The 17,444-nt window shown below is 36.2% G+C and overlaps 1 pseudogene; it reads left to right on the top strand.

Moving 5' to 3' along the window:
* Positions 1–14,117: 14,117 nt before the first annotated feature.
* On the top strand, positions 14,118–15,813 carry LOC122916884 (annotated as a pseudogene).
* The last annotated feature ends 1,631 nt before the right edge of the window (positions 15,814–17,444 follow it).

Raw genomic sequence — 17,444 nt, 5'->3', positions numbered from 1 at the left:
AACTTATATAGTTAGTCATGTAAGAACACATCAACGTACTTGCTGCTATACTGAATATCTGTGTTCCTCCCAAATTTATATGTTGAAATCCTAATCCCCAAACTGATGGTATTAGAGGATGGAGCCTTTGGAAGGCAATTAAGTCATGAAGGCAGAAACCTCATAAATGAGAAAGTAGCCTTATAAAAGAGGTTTGAGAGACCTCTTTCACCAACTTCTACCATGGGAGGATACAAAAAGAAATCAGTAATCTGCAGTCTGGAAGAGAGTCCTTCTTAGAACCAGACCATGCAAGCATCCTGATCTTGGACTTCCCATCTCCTAAGCAATGTATTTCTGCTATGTAAAAGCCACCCAGTCTCTGGTATTATAGGGCTGTCACCGCAGCCCTAATGGCCCTAAGAAACCACTATTACTACATTAATACTAGTCATTCATTTTATCTATAAAATAAGCAATTATGTTAATAAATAATGTTAAACTTTTAATATGATAAACCAACCCTGTGTAATGTAAGGTGTTTTTGCTAATAAATTACTTCAGTGTATACTTCTTTATTGAAATAATGTAAGAAAAAAATAGTGCCCCACTATGTAATAAGAATGACAGACTGCCTTATGAATCTGATTTATAACCACGAACTAAATATGGTTACCTTGAGAACAGGGTAAGAAACAAATTGAAATGCCAGATAATCTAAATACAAGAGACTTTTAGATCATACTTCCCTATAAATTATCACAGATAGACAGTTAGGTATTTTTCCCAAGTGAAATATACACACTAATTAATAAGATCCAGAGATCTAAGGTTTTAAAAATATTTTAGCCCATGCTATCCCTATGGAAAAAACAAGTATAGCACATACCAAGAGTACAGCTTTTCCCTTTCTCTTACAGCCTTGTTAATCTCTAATATAACTTGGGAATAAGTCTTATACCATCAATTTTCCTTTCCTCAGGCCTTCAGACTCAGACTGGTAACTCTAACATTGGGTCTCCTGGTTCTCCAGCTCTTGGGACTTTTTGGCCTCCATAATCATGTAAGTCAATTCCTTATAATAATTCTACATATGTAACAGGACATATTGCCTCTTACTGGTTCTGTTTCTCTGAGGAATCCAGACTAATACATCACTCTAATAGAAGTATTTACTAGAGTTTCTTCTAGTTATGACTTCATTTTTTTATATTTATCTTTTTAGTACATCTACAATATTTTGGTGTATGAATTTTTTGTAGCATTCAAAGTGGTCTGAATCAAATCGAAACTTTTAAATCTATTAATCTTTAGAATAAAATTTCCATATTGAAATCATATTATATATACAATATTATTTCATGCTTTTACTGTGCTTCATATAAAGGATTATTCTGTTTCTTTAGAAATATGTTATGATCTAAGTACAGCGGGCTGCTTATTACTTCATTTAGTATACAAACTCAGATTTAGTTAAACATTCTTTCATTGCTGCTCATTTAGAGTGTGGCCAATAATTTATCACTTATATGTGAGTTACTGTGCTACTTTTTTCATATTCACGCTCATATTTAATTCTCATAATTCTTTCTTCTCTACAGATGAGAAAGTGGAAACACAAGAAGGTTAAGAAATCCATACAAGATAAATAGAAAATAAATGGCCAACTAAAGCTTTGAATCCAGGATAACTCCCAATACATACCATATTCTGCCTTGTTCTCTGACTAAATAATTATTTTTAATTTGTTGGAACAAGGTAACAAATTTCCTTTCAGAAAAGTAGTATTGTTTGTGTTCACTACAGTCAATGCAATACCACTCCCTGTCATTTTCAGCATTAGTCATGTTACTTTTTATAGTTGGTATTTTAACAATCAAATAAAATTCCTCTCCATTTCATTTTAACATCTTAAACTATTAGGATAAAACATTAAATTATCAATATAGCCTGATTTTGATATACAAGACTAGCAATTTGATATGGTTTATGTTATTATAAATAAGGTTGAAATATTTTTTCCATTTTTAGTATTTTAAAATCCCCTGTGAATTTTCTACTGAAGTTCATTTTTCTGACATTGCCAAAGTAGTGTTCTTACCATTTTATATGAGCTTTGCATATAAGAATATTAACTTTTTGACATAATAATTTGATGAACAAACAAGAGTAGTAAAACATAACCAGGTAATGCTCAATATTTCAATATAAAAGATTAATGTTGTAGGGTATATTTTGATATTATTTCAAAAGACAATAAACCACACAGATACTTAAATGTTATGATAATCAGATAACTGTTGATTTTTCATTTTAGATGAGATCGGGCGCATTCAGGGTGATATGGCCATAGACTGATTTTTCATTTTAAATAAAAATGCCAGTTAAATAAAAGCAGGTGCATATCTAAAGCAAAAGTGCATACATTTTTATTATTTAGCATTATCTTAACTCAGAATAACTCTGGTGCAAAACTGAAGCAACTGAACTAGTTAGCAACTTCATTTATTATACCCATTCACATCTAGAAGTAATATCAAGTTTCTATGGGATGGAGAAAGGAGGAAGAGGAAGAGGGAAGAAATGGAGGATATTATCTGGTTTCCAACTAGTATTCAGGGTAGATATTACATATTTTAATCTTCAATCTCATAATGCACATAACCTAAAATTAAGAATTAAATATTTGTAAATGTATACTCATATATACACAAAGAATTTATGTTTGAGAAATTATGTATATAAAATAGAAGTATCAACTTTTCTCTTTCTCATTCTTAATAATTTCCATAGAGGTTTTTCTCAACTTCATCTTTAAAATACACTTATTGTATATATCTACTTTTGATAGAAATTAAAAGCTTTTAATTGTTATAATTTTCTTGACTTTTACAAAAGGCAGTGAAAGAAATGACTGATGTCAACTACAGATTTAAGGAAAAGATTTATTATTACTAAAACAACTACAGAAATACTTGGTATATGCTTTACATACTTCATAAACTTAATGCTTATCATGGCATTCTAATTTTATTAGCTTTAAATTTTGTATAAACTGAAAAAAAAATCTTAAAATTTGCAGAAGGACAAATAGGTACTATGTGGGGGCTTTGTAAAGCATTAGGTTGACTAGACTGAACTGCATTTCCTAAAATACCTTTTCTTATATGTTTCTATCTATGGGAGGTTTCTATGAAAGGCAGAAGTGAAGCAGCAGCCATTTAATAGCTCACACACATTGTCACGTACCTGCTTGCTTCTCCTTTTGGCCAGAGGTAGTTGCAGAGCTTTCCTCTGGTCTCTCCTTCTCTTCTCTGACTCTAGGACCAGGTCTATGGGTTTAGATCCAAAAGGAAGATCCCTCCTACAAGACAACCATACCATCAAGGTCAGAGGAAATGAGAAGTGACATGAGTTTCTATTCACAGTCATGGACTCCAGCATGTGTATGGAGGTCCAGACTCTTCCGGTTGTGCTTTTATTTTTTTCATTTTCATTTTCTTTCTTTTTTTTTTTTTTTTTTTTTAGGATTTTATTTATTTGACAGAGACAGACACAGCAAGAGAGGGAACACAAGCAGAGGGAGTGGGAGAGGGAGAAGCAGGCTTCCTGTCAAGTAGGGAGCCCAATGTGGGGCTCCATCCCAGGACCCTGGGATCATGACCTGAGCCAAAGACAGACGCTTAATGAGCCACCCAGGCACCCCTGGTTGTGCTTTTCTGATACAACCCTGACTAATCCAGAAACACAATGATCAAAGTAGATGTCAATCCCTGAGTCACACTGGTGCTTATTGGTGAATATCAGCTTAGGGTTTGGACAATGTTGGAACCTGGTGTTTTTTAACATAATTATTCTGTCTCTTTCTATTGTCAACATACTGACTGAATCTGTTACAGTGCTTTGAAAAGTTGTGAGGTATTACACAAATTTGCTATTATTATTATCAACATTATTATTAAATATTGCCTGGTGAATAAGAAAAGCATGCCTTCAAATGCAAACTTTATTAGAGGTATACTTATACTAATACTAATTATTAGAATTTGGTTACAAATGATACATGTTTTCATTTTTATTGGACTTTGAAAAATCTTAAAGCCATTAGGTGCTGTTTAATTACTGAGCTAAGAAACAGCTAAAAAGTCAAGAAGTCAAATAATCTTTTAATTGAACCCACTGGTTTAACATAGAATCCCAATGTACTTAGCACCTATTACTGTTGACATCTGTTATACAGCTACCAGCGACCAGTCATTGCCCTCATTTCTGCCATAACTGAACACAATGAACATATACAAATACACAGTTAACCCTTGAACAACACTGGTTTGAACTGTATGGGTCCACTTATACACCAATTTTTTTTTTCAATAAAGCACAGTACTGTAAAAAAAAAGTGTCTTTATGGATTTCTTAATATTTTTCTCTAGCTTACTTTATTATAAGAACATAGTATACAATACATATATAAAATATGTGCTGATCGACTGATGGTCGTAACAGTAAGCTGTTCAACAATAGGCTCTAAGTTCTGGGGGGATGGTCAAAAGTTATACAAAGATTTTTGACTGAGTGGGAGGGTCAGTACCCCTAACCCCTGCATTGTTCAAGGGTCAACTGCACCTTACATATACAACAAATAAACACATATATTGTAGGGAGGAGGGGCAAGATGGCAGAGAAGTAGGAGACCCTGTTTCATCCAGTCTCCTAAAGTGAACTAAATATCTACCAGAACACTCTGAACATGCATGGAATCAGCCTGAAATGTAATATTAAACACTTCTGAACCTCTACAGGGCCAGAAGATATCATTGGAGAGGTAATGAGGCATGGGAATGCTCAGACTGATATCAGAGGATAAACAGGAGGGGGAGGGAGCCACCAGAAGCAACCCATTGGAAAGTAATAATACCCCAATACGAAAGTGCCTTGTGATTGGGGACAAGCATTAACTTGGAGACCCATTAAAAGCACTCAAAAAGAGCAAAAGAAGAATCTTAAGGGGCAACTGGTAGAATTGGGCAGCTACAGGCACAGGCCTAAGCCCACTGTCCCAGGACAGTCACTGCTGGCAACCACGCATGCCAGAGAGAACCCCAGTTGTGGGGGCAATGTGTGGTCCCTGAGCCCTAGTGCTTACACCACTTCTCGGGTGCCTGAGAGAGCCTAGTGTGGATGCCCACGTGCAGTCTCTGGGCCTGTAGCCTTCCACAACCCTGGGGTCTGAGCACACCCATCCCACAACTGAGAGAACCCTGCATGGTCTCAAGTCCCGGTACCCAGCCCACAGCCTTCCATGACCTGCACATCCACCAAGTGCAGTGCACTGAGCATGGGCATGAATCCCAGACAGCAGTGCTGGCAACAGCAGCCACCCGGGTTCGAGCTCACCCAGACCAATATCACTCGTGGTTTTAGTGGCATGGGGGTGCAGAGACAAGTGAGGGTCTTGGGTAACCACAGAGATGGTGGCTGGGGGTGCGCACTGCCTGTGGGAGGCTACGGGGTTCAGCAGAGTTTGCAGAAGGGGAGTTTGTGTGTTCTGGACCACCCAGAGGGGAGCAGACTGAGGCTTCTCTCTGAGGCAGAGGTCTAGGTGCAAGGGTTTGCTTTCCACTAACCTCTGAAAAGCTGCAAAACACTGCCAAAGAACAAAAACTGCCAGAGAACAAAAGCCTGAAAAACCTGATTCCACAGAGCCAAGCCCCTTGATAAGGAGCAGAGCAACTCAATCCAAGCAGGACTGACTGAAAAACAATGCAGCAGGCCCTGCCCCCAGAAGACAAGCCAAAAGAACAAGAGGACAACTACCACAGGGTCCTCATAAAATGTAAAACCCCAACATCAGGGGAAAACAATATATTAAGCTCTCAGTATTGCCCCCAAACCTGTATATTTCATAGATACAACTTTTTTCTTTTCTTTTTTTTTAATTTGTTCTCACAATTGTTGTTCTCTTAATTTTTTAACCTACTTGCCATTACAACTAGAGATTTTACACAACATATTCCATAATACATTTTTAACTTGAATTTTAACTTTTTTCATACATATATCAGTGTTTCTTTTTCTTTTTTCAATACATATAGATATAAGCTTCATGGTAATCCTTTTTCCCTACTCAAAACTACACACACACACACACACACACACACACACACCAGTTTTAATTTCCCTGTATCTCTGGAAAGTTGAGTCCTTTAACAAAGATAAAAAGATTAACCCAGACGCTGTAACATTGAAAAGAAATAAAATAAAAATGGAATAAAATGGAAAAAACAAACGAACAAACAAAAACCAAACAAGACTCACCCAGGAAGAACCAACATAAACTTCCTCACCCATTGTGAGGGTTTAAAACCATCTTCCTATCTTATTCTTCTGTTAGTGTTTCTGTATATTTGTTTTACTACCATATAAATCTTATTCTTGGGGTTCATTTTGGTTGGTATTTTCTTTTCTATTCTTGTCTTTTACTTTTGTTGATCATTTTATTTATTCATTTTTGTTTATGGTACCTTATAAATCTTATTTAGGGGGCTAATTTTGCCTAGGTTTTCTCTTTTTTTCCCTTTTTTTCTCTCTTTTATTCTTTTTTTTTGCTCTTTTTGGTGGTGACTTCAATGGCCCTGAAACTTTCCAGGGTGCACATTGCATAGACATGGTTGATATATTCAGCTATACATCCCCTCAACCACCTCTCACCAGCTAGACTAGGAGGAGGAACATCCAACAGAGGAAAAATTCAGAAACTGTTCCCTCTCTATCAGAACTATTGGATATGGACATAAACAGTATGTCAGAAAGGGAATTCAGGGTAACAATTATCCAGACAATGGCTAGGTTGGGGGAAAAAAAAAACAAAAACCGATTAGTGACAACATAGACTCTCTAAGGGCAGAAGTGAAAGCCTTCCAGGAAGTAGTTAAAAACTATATCAATGAGATCCAATCAATCTAAATACTCTAAAAGCTAGGGTAACTGAGGCAGAAGACAGAATTAGTGCTCTAGAGGACAAACTGATAGAGAAAAAAGGTCAGGAGGAGGCTTGGAAGAAACAGTTTAGAAGCCATGAAAACAGAATTAGGGAAATAAATGGTTTCATAAAAGGTTCCAACTTCAGAATTATTGGGATCCCTGAGTGGGGTAGAGAAAGAGAGAACGCTAGAAGATATAGTAGAACATATTCTGTCTGAAAATTTTCCCACTCTGGGTAATGGAACCAGTACTTGTATCCTAGTTGTAGAGAGAACCCCCCCAAGATCAAAGAATCTAGAAAAACCTCAAGGCACTTGATTGTGAGACTTACAAATCATAATTTTAGACAAGAGCTTTTGAGAGCAGGTAGGGGGAAGAGATCCCTTAAGTACAGAGAAAGGTCCATCAGAATAACGTCAGACCTGTCTACAGAAACCTGGCAAGCCAGAAAGGGCTGGCAAGACATATTCAGGGCTCTAAATGAGAAGAACATGCAACCAGCAATACTTTATCCAGCAAGGCTGACATTCAAAATGGATGGAGAGATAAAGAGCTTCTAAGACTGGCAAGGTTTAAAACAGTATGTGACCACCAAGCCAGTACTACAAGAAATATTAAGGGGGGGTTCTAGAAAAGAAGAAAGAACCCAAGAGTGACATAGAACAGAAATTTACAGAGACAATTATAGAAAGAAGGGCTTCTCAGACAACATGATGTCAATAAAAACTTATCTTTCAATAATCGCTCTCAACGTGAATGGCCTGACTGATCCCATTCTGCACAGGGTTGCGGACTTGATAAAACAATAGGACTCATCCATACACTGTCTACAACAGACACATTTGGAACCTAAAGCTATATCCAGACTGGAACTGAAGGGATGGAGCAACTTCTTCATGCCAATGAGCCTCAAAAGAAAGCTGGAATAGCGATTTTCATATGAGATAAATTAGATTTTAAGCTAAAGACTCTAGTTAGAGATACAGAAGGACTCTACAACATTCTTAAAGTGTCTATCCACCAAGAAGATCTAACAATTGTAAATATTTGTGCCCCTAATATGGGATCATCCAACTACATAAGCTAACTGTTAATCAAAATAAAGAGTCATACTGATATGAACACATTAATTGTAGGGGATCTTAAAATGCCACTCTCAGCAATAGACAGATCATCTAAGCAAAGAATCAAGAAAGAAACAAGAGCTTTGAATGACACATTGGACTGATAGATCTCATAGATATATTCAGAACATTACAGCCTAAAACAACAGAATACACATTCTTCTCGAGCACACATGGAAATTTCTCCAGAATAGACCACACACTGGGTCACAAATCAGGGCTCAGCCAATACCAAAAGATTGAGATTATTTCCTGCATATTCTTAGACCACAATGATTTGAAACTGGAACTCAACCACAAGAAAAAGTTTGAAAGGAATACAAACACTTGGAACCTAAAGACCATCCTGCTCAAGAATGTTTGAATGAACCAGGAAATCAAACAAGAACTTAAAACAATTCATGGAAACCAATGAGAATGAAGACACTTCAGTCCAAAACCTATGGGATACAGCAAGGGCGGTCCTAAGGGGGAAATACATAACCATCCAAACCTCCCTCCCTGAAAAATCCAGAATACACCAGCTGTCTTTACACCTTAAAGAACTGGAGAATCAACAGCAAATTAAACCAGCCCCACATACAAGGGAAATAATCAAGATTAGAGCAGAGATCAATGAGAGAGAAACTAGAGATGCAGTAAAAAGCATCAATGAAACTAGAAGCCAGTTCTTTGAAAGAATTACTAAGATTAATAACCCATGGCCAAACTAATCCAAAAGAAAAGATAGAGAACCCAAATTAATAAAATTATGAATGAAAGAGAAGAGATCACGACTAACATCAAGGAAATAGAAACAATCATCAGAAACTATTATCAGCAGCTATATGCCAATAAGTTAAGCAACTTAGAAGAAATGGATGCATTCCTGGAAGCCTATAAAGTTCAAGACTGAAACAGAAAGAAATTGACAACATGAATAGACCAATAGCTAGTAATGAGATTGAAGCACTGATCAAAAACCTCTCAAAAACAAGAGCCCAGAACCTAACAGATTCCCTGAGGAATTCTATGAAATACTCAAAGAAGAAATAATACCTACTCTTCTGAAGCTGTTTCAAAAAAAAAAAAAGAAAAAGAAGGAAAACTTATAGAATCTTTTTATAAAGCTAGCATTACCCTGATCCCCAAACCAGGCAAAGACCCCACCAAGAAGGAGAACTTCTGACCAATATCCCTGAAGAATATGGATGCCAAGATTCTCAACCAGATCCTAGCTAATACAATCTAACAGTACTTTACAAAGATTATCCACCATGAGCAGGTGGGATTTATCCATGGGATGCAAGGGTGCTTCAATATTTGCAAGTCAATCAATGTGACAGAACAAATCAGAAAGAGAAGACAAAAGAACCACGATTCTCTCAACTGATGCAGAAAAAGCATTTGACAAGACACAGCATCTGTTCACAGTATAGGGACAGAGGCAACATTCCTCAGCTTCATAAATTCAATCTATGAAAAACCCACAGCGAATATCAATCTCAATGGGGAAAAGCTGACAGCCTTTCCTTTGAGATCAGGAACACGACAGGGATGCCCACTCATGCCTTTGTTGTTCAACAGAGTACTAGAAGTCCTAGCAACAACAATCAGACAACGAAAAGAAATAAAAAGGTATTCAAATTGTCAAAGAAGAAGTCAAACTCCCTCTCTTCACAGATGACATGATACTTTATATGGAAATCCAGACTCCACTCCCCAAACTACTAGAACTCATACAGCAATTCATTAATGTGGCAGGATACAAAATTAATGTACAGAAATCAGTTGCTTTCTTAACTGACTGAGCCACCCAGGCACCCCCTCAGTTGCTTTCTTATACACTAACAATGAAAATATAGAAAGGGAAATTAGAGAATCGATTCCATTTACTGTAACACCAAGAACAATAAAATACCTGGGAATATACCTAACCAAAGAGGTAAAGGATCTGTACTTGAGGAACTACAGAACACTTATGAAAGAAATTGAAGAAGACACAAAAAGATGGAAGACATTCATGCTCATGGATCAGAAGAATAAACATTATTAAAATGTCTATACTGCCCAGAACAATCTACACTTTCAATGCCATCATGATCAAAATTCCACTAGCATTTTTCAAAGAGCTGGAACAATCAATCCTAAAATTTGTATGGAACCAGAAGAGACCCTGAATTGCTAAGAAAATGTTGAAAAAGAAAAACAAAACTGGGGGCATCATGTTGCCTGATATCAAGCTTTACTACAAAGCTGTGATCACCAAGGCAGCATGGTACTGGCACAAAAACAGATACATACATCAGGGGAACAGAGCAGAGAGCCCAGATATGGACTCTCAGCTCTATGGTCAAATAATTTTTGACAAAACAGGAAAATATACACAGTGGAAAAAATTCTCTTCAATAAATGGTCCTGAGACAATTGGGCAGCTATGTGTAGAAGAATGAAACTCGACCATTCTCTTATACTGTACACAAAGATAAACTTGAAATGGATAAAAGACCTCAACGTGAGACAGGAATCTATCAGAATCCTAGAGGAGAACATAGGCAGTAACCTCTTCGACATTGGCCACAGCAACTTCTTTCAAGACATGTCTCCAAAGGCAAAGGAAACAAAAACGAAAATGAACTTTTGGGACTTCATCAAGATCAAAAGCTTCCACACAGCAAAGGAAACAGTCAACAAAACAAAGAGGCAACCCACGGAATGGGAGAAGATATTTGCAAATGACACTACAAATGGTTGATATCCAAGATCTGTAAAGAATACCTCAAACTGAATACACACAGAACAGATAATCATGTCAAAAAAGTGCAGAAGATATGAAAAGACACTTCTCCAAAGAAGACATACAAATGGCTAACAGTGACATGAAAAAGTGTTCATCACCAACAGCTATCAGGGAAATTCAAATCAAAAGCACACTGAGATATCACCTAATACCAATTAGGATGGCCAAAATTAACAAAACAGGAAATAAGTGTTGAAGAGGATGTGGAGAAAGGGGAACACTCTTACACTGTTGGTGGGAATGCAAGTTGGTACAGCTACTTTGGAAAACAGAGTGAAGATTCCTTAAGACATTAAAAATAGAGCTACCTTATGACCCTCAATTGCACTAGTGGGTATTTACACCAAAGATAAAGATGTAGTGAAAAGAAATGTCGTATGTTCCCTAATGCTCATAGAAGCAATGTCCACAACTGCCAAACTGTGGAAAAAGCCAAGATGTCGTTCAACAGATGAATGGATAAAGATGTAGCCCATATATGCAATGAAATATTACACAGCCATCAGAAAGGATGAATACCCAACTTTTGTTTCAACATGGATGGGAGTGGAGGAGATTACACAGAGTGAAATAAGTCAAGCAGAGTAAGTCAATTACCATATGGTTTTACTTACTTGTGGAGCATAAGGAGTAACATGGAGGACATTAGGAAAAGGAAAGGAAAATTGAATTGAGGGAAATCGGTGGGGGAGATGAAGCATGAGAGACTGTGGACTCTGAGAAACAACCTGAGGGTTTTGGAAGGGAGGGAGGTGGGGGGATGGCAAGCATGGTGGTGGGTATTAAGGAGGGTGTATATTGCACAGAGCATTGGGTGTGGTGCATAAACAATGAATCCTGAAACACTGAAAAAATTAAATAAAATTTTAAAAATACATATATTGTAGAAAACTAAAGCCAGGTTTCTTGCTAATGAAAGAAGTTAGAAATAAACAGAGAGAATGATATAATAAATCTTGAAATTTTGGATTCAATTTGGAGTTATCAGGTTTTTGGACTTATTAGTTATTTTAAGTTTGGTATGATTTCACAGGTTTTAAAAATATGTGTGTATATAAAAGAAACACAATAGGGAGAAACATTTCCTGACTCGATCCAATGAGAGGACCTAGAGCAGTGATACCCAGGTAGCAGCTAGTTAAACTAGCGAACTAGTGCACAGATCTTGTTTCTAAATACCATCCCCAGTAAAAGAGACCAGGTACCCTTGGAGAAGTAGCTGATTCCAAAGAAAAGATAAAGAAAAATACAACATAAACCAGAAAGGTCTTTACATGCCAAGAGATAAAGAACTAATAAAGGAAGAAGACAATGACAATGATGATGCCATGTCAAAGGGGCACAGAAGCAATGTGAAAGAGCTCCAAGTGGCCAAAGCTAACACAGTTTGAGAAACAATGATAGTTTTGCATAGTAACCCTGAGATTAAAACAAATAAGCCTGAGTGCATATGAATATAAAGAAAAGATATATAATTACAGAAGAATTCTTTTAATAAATGGAGCTAAATAAGGAAGATTAGAACCTCACAGTGATAACTGTTGTAGGTCAAAATTAGTAGGTAAAATTATAAAGAGAGGTAGAACTTTGTATAACCTCAAATTATTTTCCTTCAGGTATTGCTAATTACCTGAGGGAAAATTATAACATGCAGTGAAGAAACCAGGAAGACACGACCTTAAACAAGGTTAATATCAGCATAATAAGCCAGAAAGTCATGTAACTGCTGATGTGATCCATTTATATCAGCAGAGTCCATCTCTTCTATTTGTTCCCAAAATTCAGAACTTCAACATAGTCATGAGAAAACATCAGACAGACATCCAACCCAAACTGGATGGCAATCTACAAAATACTTCCCAAAGTGTCAAATGCTCTTCAGAAATGTCAATGTCATGAGAGACGATTAAAGGCTGAGAAACTGTCACAAACCAGAGACAACTAAGAAAACAGGACAACAAAATGCAATGCAAGCTTTTGGATTAGATCATGGAAGACCAAAAAAAAAAAAAAAAAAAGAAAAATAGTGAAGTCAAAATAAATTTTGTATTTGGTTAATAGTATCTTATCAATGTTAATAATATTATCTCAATTATCTTAATTTTGAGAATAGTATCATGACTACATATGATATTAACTCTGAGTCTGGATAAGATGTATCCAAGATCTTGGTTTTACTTTAGGGAAGAATTGATATGAGGCTAAGAAAAGACCCCAACTTGTCGCCAATATTTGGTAAAATTAGGTATTAAATTTTGAAACTGTCTTCAATCTTGATAAGAAATCCAAATAACAAAATTGCTCCTAAAATTTTGTGGAATCTGATACAAACTCTGTGCTGTACTTAGTCATGCAGCTATCAATGAAGATATAAACGTTTCAGTCAGGAAGAAGTTAATACTATTAAAATATAAATGTTTTTTCAAATATTAAAGCAGTCTAAAGCTATTTAATTAGATAAGTTACATATGGTCTTGGAAACCATTAATTTATGAATAGTGCATAAATATTATGTGCTAAAATACAAGTTATGTATCTAATCTTATGTTTTCATTTATTTTTCAAAAGATTTTATTTATTTATTTGAGAGAGAGAGAGTAGGGGGAGGAACAGAGGGAGAGGGACTAGTAGACTCCACACTGATCATCAAGCCCAACATGGGGCTTGATCATAGGACCCTGAGATCATGACCTGAGCCAAAACCAAGAGTCGGGCTTAACTGACTGAGCCACCCAGGTGCCCTGTTATGCTTTTATTTATGATCTGCCTTTTTCTAAAAAGGATTTAAATAGATATACCCTAATATACCTATTACTAATAATAACCAGAAAAATTATTTTTCATAATCTTCCCATAGATCTGAGGAAACTTCTTAGATAAGGGAAAGATAAAATTGAATTATTTATAGAAATATTACTTAATAACTGAGTAAAAAGCTAACTTGGGTCATATACTAATGATTATAAAAAATATTGTAGAAAACCACTTAGTAGATACAAGTAGCCTTTTAAATTTTGCAAAAGAATGAATTTATCATTTTAGACCATATGGTTTGGGGTCCAATAATAATGATATATTAATACTATTTTAAAGCTGAAATGGCCATAGCCAGACCAGTCCTTTTACTCTTTAAGTGAAGAAATAAAAGCTAGTTAGGGGGTTCTCTATTAGACTACTAACTTCATTTTTTCACAACTGGTTTGCCACAAGAACATAGGTGTTGTGAAAACCACCACTAAACCTAAACCAAAATGGGAAAGGAAAAGACTCATATTCACATTGTCATCATTGGACATGTAGATTCTGGCAAGTCTATCACTACTGGTCATCTGATCTACAAATGTTGTGGGACTGACAAAAGAACTACCAAAAAATTTGAGAAGGAGGCTGCTGAGACAGGTCAGGGCTCCTTCAGGTATGCCTGGGTCTTGAATAAACTGAAATCTAAACATGAAAATGAACATGATATCACTGTTGATTTCTTCCTGTGGAAATCTGAGACCATTAAGTATTATGTGACATTATTGATGTCCCAGGACACAGAGGCTTTATCAAAAATTGAATACAGGCACACCTTGGGCTCAGGCTGAGTGTTCTGTCCTGATTGTTGCTGCTGGTGTTGGTGAATTAAAAGACTATGGACTCTGAAAAACAATCTGAGGGGTTTGAAGTGGCGGGGGGGTGGGAGGTTGTGGTACCAGGTGGTGGGTATTATAGAGGGCACGGCTTGCATGGAGCACTGGGTGTGGTGAAAAAATAATGAATAATGTTTTTCTGAAAATAAATAAATTGGAAAAAAAAAAAAAAAGCAGGTATCTCCAGGATTGGTCAGACCCCTAAGCATGCTCTTCTGAGTAACACACTGGGTGTGAAACAATTAACTGTTGGTGTTAACAACATGGATTCCACTGAGTTGTCCGACAGCCAGAAGAGATACAAGGACATCATTAAAGAAGTTAGTACCTACATTAAGAAAATTGGCTATCTTCCTGACACAGTAGCAATTATGCCAATTTCTTGGTGAGAATGGTGACAATGTACTAGAACCAAATGCTAATATGCCTTGGTTCAAGGAATGGGAAGTCACCCATAAGGATGGCAATGCCAGTGCTACTTGAAGCAATCATGCTGCTTGAAACTCTCGATTACATTTCTGCCACCAACTCATCCAACTGACAAGCCATTGATTCTGCCCGCTAAGTACATCTACAAAATTGGTGGCACAGATACTGCCCCTGTGGGGCAGTATGTGGGCTGAGTGAAGACAAGTGTTCCTAAATCTAGCATTTTGACCACCTTTGCTCCAATGTTACAACTGAAGTAAAGTCTATTGAAATGTACCATGAAGCTTTGAGTGAGGCCCTCCCTGGGGACAATGTGGTCTTCAATATCAAGAATGTATCGGTCAAAGATGTTCATCATGGTAATATGACTGGTGACAGAAAAAATGACCCACCAGTGAAAGCAGCTGGCTTCACAGCTCAAGTGATTACCCTGAACCATCCAAGCCAAATCAGTGCTAGATACACACCTGTACTGTACTGTCACAGCTCACTCTGCCTGCAAGCTTGCTGAGCTCAAGGAGGTGACTGTTATTTTGGAAGAAAGCTGTAATGGCCCCAAGTTCTTGAAATCCAGTGATGTTGCCATCACTAATATGATTCCTGGCAAGCCTATGTATGTTGAGAGCTTCTCTGACTATCTTGTTCCAGAATGTTTTGCTGTTAGTGACATGAGACAGACGGTTGCTCTGGGTGTCACCAAAGCAGTAGATAAGAATGCAGCTGGAGCTGGCAAGATCATCAGGTCTGCCCCGAAAGCTCAGAAGCCTAAATGAATATTATCTCCAATACCTGCCACCCCAGTCTTAATCAGTAGTGGAAGAACAGTGTCAGAACTGTTTGTGTCAATTGGCCATTTAATTTTAATAGTAAATGACTGGTTAATGATAAAAACGCATTGTAAAACATTCAGAAGGAAAGGAGAATATTCTGTGGACCATTTGGGCTTTTTTGTGCATATGTGGCAATTTTAAGTTAGTAGTTCTATAATCAGTACTTTTTTGTGTATTTTCAAGTTTTTATTTAAATTCCAGTTACTTAACATATATTATAATATTCGTTTCAGAAATACAATTTACTGATTCATTTCCTCTATATAACATGCAGAGCTCATCACAACTATCCTTCTTAATACCCATCATCCATTTAACCCTTCCACCCACCCACCACCCCTCCAGCAACCCTCAGTTTGTTCTCTAGAGTTAAGAGTTTGTTTTATGGTTTGCCTCCCTCTCTCTTTTTTTCCCCCTGTGTTCATCTGTTTCATTTCTTAAATTTCACATACAAGTGAAATCATTTTGGTCAAATTGTTTCCAAAAATACTGATTTTAGTACTTTTTAATGGAAACAACTTGACCAAAAATCTGTCACAGGATTTTGATACCCATTAAAACAAGCTTAATGAGAAAAAAAGAATATTGAACTTCATACTTGTCTTTAGCTAATGACTAATATTTTATCACTTATGGAAAAAAATCTCATTCTGTGAAAACATTAAAAAAATAAGCTAATATATGCCCCAATCATAGTTTTATGAACATATCTGTCACTCTTCCCTTTTGTGATTCCTCTGTTCTTTCCCAACTGGACTCCAGGCTATGCCCCCAAATCTATGTGTTCTATTTTACAGTCTGCTTGCTCTATTTTCTCTACCCAGAACAATTTCTCTTTCATCGTTTCCTAATGTATGCATTCCCATTCTTTCTTTAAGAATCAGTTCAAATAACACTTATTCTAAAAAAAAACTCCCCAGTAAAAATTTTCTTTTCTGTCCTCTCCATAACACTCTTTTTCTCTTAACTACATTCATTTATTAATCCATCTATCCTGTTTTTTCAATGAATATATATTGAATGCTTACTATGTGTTAGTTCTACGGATAAGATATACATTGGTAAACAAGCAGACATGGTTCCCAGGTTGAAAACACAGTAACAGAAGAACATGTAAATATGAGTGTATTTTTTTTCTAAATATATAAATTAACAGATAGATAATGGATTGATATAAATGTTTATAGATATATAACTAGGATATATAATTTTTTACCTAGGGTCTGAGTTATTGGATTTCCTATATTAGAATTATTATTATCATTCTATGAACACCATATAAAACAATAAAGCATTTTTTTTCTAAAATGACTGTGACATAGGAGTTAAACACATCTTACCACAGAATTTATAAAACAGAAATTAAAGATAACTTGTAAGGGCTGTTTACAATTATCACAAAGCAAAATACAAAAAGACAAATGTTTCTAACTGGTTTACCTAGAATGAGTCACTCATGTTTTCTGCACATTTTAAAAGTTTGCTAATAAATGCACAGAATCACACTGGTATATGCACACAGTGCCCATTTTTATCTTGAATTTTCATATGATAATTTTAAATAGTAAATAGTAAAGTTAAAGTGAAACTTAGAGGTTTCTTAACATTCTGACAAACAATGTATTAACCACTAAAAAATGTTAGCCACTAAAGGAAAATGTAATTAACTATAACAGATGATTAA

This window comes from Neovison vison, chromosome 9, assembly GCF_020171115.1.
Source record: "Neovison vison isolate M4711 chromosome 9, ASM_NN_V1, whole genome shotgun sequence".
NCBI lineage: Eukaryota > Metazoa > Chordata > Mammalia > Carnivora > Mustelidae > Neogale > Neogale vison.
Note: the sequence above shows the minus strand (reverse complement) of the source record. Positions and strands in the feature narration are given on the sequence as shown.